Genomic DNA, 4313 nt, shown 5'->3' on the forward strand with positions numbered 1-4313 from the left:
ACAGTTGATAACTTTGACAAATTATTTTATATTGAACAATCCCTGAATCTGGAATGAAGCCTATTTGATCGTGGTAGATGAATATTTTTTTGTGTTCTTGGAAATTTGTGAGTATTTTATGATTATTTTTACAGCAATGTTCATTACAGAAATTGGTCTATAATTCTCTATCTTTGTTTGGTTTGGTTTGGCTCTCAGGGTGACTTTGGCCTCATAAAATTGATTTGGAAATATTCCTTCTATTTCTATTTTGTAGAAAAATTTGAGGAATATTGACATTAGATCATCCTTGAAACCCTGGTCAAAGTATGTGCTCAAACATTCATGTCCTTGGTGTTTTGTTTGGTATGGAGACTTTTAATGGCTGCTTCTATTTTCTTAGGGGTAATAGGTTTATTTCAATCCATTATCTAATCTTGATTTATTTTTCGTAAGTGGTATTTGTTGAGAAAATTGTGCATTTCTTTTAGATTTTCAAATTTGGTAGAGTATAGGCTTTTAAAGTATGACCTATAGAACATCCCCATTGTCTCAGTGTGTGGGTGCACCCCTCAAGGTCCTGAGTTCCTTGCTCATGCTCTCTCTCCTTCTGCTCCTGATTTGGACCTTGGGATTTCAGTCCGGTACTCCAATGTGGGTCTCAGTCTCTGTCTCCTTTCATCGCCTGATGAAGGTATTATCCAGGAGGATGACTATATGTTTTTCTTTGGGTTCACCTTCTTATTTAGTTTCTCAAGGATCACGAATTATAGGCTTAATGTCCTTTATTTATGGCTAGAAACCAATTATGAGTGAGTACATCCCATGTTCCTCTTTTTGGGTCTGGCTTACCTCACTCAGGATAGTGTTTTCTATTTCCGTCCATTTGCATGCAAAATTCAAGAAGTCATTGTTTTTTGCTGCTGAGTCGTAGTCTAATGTATATATTCCATACTTTCTTCATCCATTCTTCCATTGAAGGCATCTAGGTTGTTTTCAGGTTCTAGCTATTGGGTCTGAAAAAGCATGGGATAAAACCGGACTCGCTGAACATAGCGGACAATGAGGACTACTGAGAACTCAAGAACCATGGCACTGGGTTTTGATCCTACTGCACGTACTGGCTTTGTGGGAGCCTAGGCAGTTTGGATGCTCACCTTACTAGACCTGGATAGAGGTGGGAGGTCCTTGGACTTCCCACAGGTCAGGGAACCCTGATTACTCTTTGGGCTGACGAGGGAGGGGGACTTGATTGGTGGAGGGGGAAGGAAATGGGAGGCGGTGGCGGGGAGGAGGCAGAAATCTTTAATAAATAAATAAATAAATAAATAAATAAATAAATAAATAAAAAAAAAAATAAATAAAGTATGGCCTAAATATTCTTTGGATTTCCTCTGTCTCTGTTGTTATGTCACCTTTTTTTTTCCTGATTTTGTTAATTTGGACATTCTCTCTGTGTCTTTTAGTTTGGATATGGTTTATTTATCTTGTTTATTTTCTCAAAGAACCAACTCTTAGTTTCATTGATTCTTTCTATTGTTCTCTTTGTATTTTATTTATTTCAACCCTTGGTTTAATGACTTACTGCTATCTACTACTCTTGGGTATGCTTACTTCTTTTTGTCAAGATCTTTCAGCTGTGCTGTTAGGATGCAAGTGCTCTCTCCATTTTCTTTCTACAGGCACTTAGCTGTATGAAATTACAGATAGTTCCACTTTTATTTTGTCCCGTCAATTTGGGCATGTTGTATATTCATTTTTACTGAATTTTAGGAATTCTTAATTTCTTCATTTCTGCTTTGACCCAGTAGTCATTCAAAAGATAATTGTTCACTTTCCATGACTTTGTAGGCATTCTATGGTTGTTGTTGTTGATGATGTTGTTAAAATCCAGCTTTAGTTCATGGTTGTCTGATAGAATGCAGGAAGTTATTTCATTCTTTTAATATTTGTTGAAGCTTGCTTTGTGACAGAGTATGTGGCCAATTTTAGAGAAAATTCCAAGAAGTGTTTTGAAGGAGCTATATTATTTTGTGCTTGGTTGTAATTTTCTGAAGTTATCTGTTAGGTCCATTTGAGTCATAACGTCTCTTAGTTCTATTATTTTCCTGTTTAGTTTCTGTCTGGATGACCTTTCTACTGGTGAGAGTGGGGTATTAGAGTCTCCCACTATTAATGTTTGAGGGTCAATATATCTTTTAAGCTTTAATAATGTGTCTCTTACAAATATGGGTGCAATTGACTTTGGGAAATGGATGTTAATGATTGAAACATTATTTTGTGGATTTTTCCCTTGGTGAGTAGGGAATGTTATTCTATTGGGCGCCTTGAGTATCAGCCTCAGAACCCCCTCAAGGTTAAGAATTGGATGTCTATCATGGCTTCACAAGGTTTTTACAGATATGACAGCAACTTTTTCAAAAGGCAAGTGATGTTGCAACTCTGAAAAACAGGTTGCTCCATAAGCTGTACGCTTGTGGGTCTGTCTTTATGAATCTCTCAGCTGTATATTTGCTGTATAGTCTCGTGGGCTCCAACATTATTCCTAATCTCATTTTGTTTTGACTAGATGTTGATTTTTTAGATATTATAATGGCTAAACCAGCTTGTTTCTTAGGTCCTCTTAGGTCCATTTGCTTTAAAATTCATGTTCAATTCTTTACTCTGAGGTAATATCTATCTTTGATGTTGATATGTGTTTCTCATATGCTACAGAAGGATGAATCCTGTTTCCACATTCATTCAGTTAGCCTGTGTACTTTTATTGGGTAATTGTGTTTGTTTTCCTTGAGCATCAATCAGGCATACATTCTCTTTGCATTTCTCGTTTCTTAGTTTCCTTAAGTGGTTGCTTTGTGTCTTGTTGAAACTTTTCTAATATTTTGATGAGATTTTATTGTCTTTTTTTAATTTTATGGGTTTCACCTAGGAAATTCTTATTTGCAAACATTTATAAAGGAATGGTAAGGTTTGATACGAAGATATTTTCTTGTCATAGTTAAAATAAACTTATGCAAAAATAACAATGCTTTGGGGGAATATCATACCATATTTGAAGATATCACATAAATTCATAGAGTATAAACAATGTAGTACTGACCAAAATCAGACATGCACACAATAGTTATACATCCGTTTGACCATTTGGTATTTGTAAAAGGGCCTAATAGCAGAAGCTGAAGATAAAAAAAGCATCTTCTGTATAAAGTAAATATCCCCATGGAGAAGAAATTGTACTCATATATACTACCTTACACAAAAACCTACTCAAATGGATCAAAGACCTAAACATGAAAACTGAAAACTGAGCTTGCTAGAGGAATACTTAGCTAACCCCAGCTAAGACTCCTAGTAATAGGGGACACATAGTCTGAGCTGGCCAGCTTCTGTGACCAGATTGGTGACTAGCGTAATTATCATCAGAGAGGCATCATCCAACAACCGATGGAAACAGATTCACACCCACAGTCAAACATTAGGGAGAAGTCTGGGAATCCAGAGGAAAAGGGAGAGAATACATTGTAAGATCCAAAGGCATCAAGAATATCAAAGGAAACTCAAAGAGTCAAAAAAACCTGAGCTCATAGGGCTTACAGAGACAAAACATCAATGAGAAAGCATTCATGGGACTGATTTAGGCACTCTACCTATATGTCACAGTTGTGATGCTTGGTCCTCTTGTTAGACTCCTAACAGAGGGAACAAAGACTGTCTCCATCTCTTTTTCAAATTTTTAGGATCCTACTCCTCATAATAATTTGCCTTGCCCATTTATAATACAATGAGTAGTGCTTAGTCTTACTGCAACTTGATATGCCATGTTTTGCTAATACTCATGGGATTTCTGTATACTTTCCTGAACAGAAAATTAGGAGGAGTGTATTGGGAGGAGGGAGCAGAGGAGAGATGGAGGAGAATGATTTGAAGGAGAGAAGGAAGTAAATATTGTCAGCTAGAATGTAAAATAAATGAATAAAGACATTATTAAAAATTGTGCTTGCTTCAGCAGCACATATACTAAAATTGGAATGATACAAAGAAGATTAGACTGGCCCCTATGCAAGGATGACATGCAAAGTCATGAAAAATAAAAGGAATGGAAGTAGCATAATAGTAAACTATAATGATGTCAAAAAAGAAATCATAGGCAGAACCCTACATGATATAGATTTGGGAAAGAGTTTTCTTAATAAGATTTCATTGTACCCAAAATTAAGACTGACAAGTGGGATTTCCCAAAATTTAAAATTTAAAATCTGCACAGATAAACAAACAACAAATTGGGAGAAGAAAAAACCCCAAATATATGAAAGAATCATTGCCAGCTATATATT

General features: G+C 35.8%; 1 non-coding gene across 1 annotated transcript; it reads left to right on the plus strand.

The window, feature by feature from the left end:
- Positions 1–3972: 3972 nt before the first annotated feature.
- LOC142847501 (U6 spliceosomal RNA) lies at positions 3973–4079 on the plus strand. Its single transcript, XR_012910247.1, has one exon. It is a non-coding gene; the product is annotated as a U6 spliceosomal RNA (small nuclear RNA).
- The last annotated feature ends 234 nt before the right edge of the window (positions 4080–4313 follow it).

The sequence above is a fragment of the Microtus pennsylvanicus genome, chromosome 3 (genome assembly GCF_037038515.1).
Source record: "Microtus pennsylvanicus isolate mMicPen1 chromosome 3, mMicPen1.hap1, whole genome shotgun sequence".
Taxonomy (NCBI): Eukaryota; Metazoa; Chordata; class Mammalia; order Rodentia; family Cricetidae; genus Microtus; species Microtus pennsylvanicus.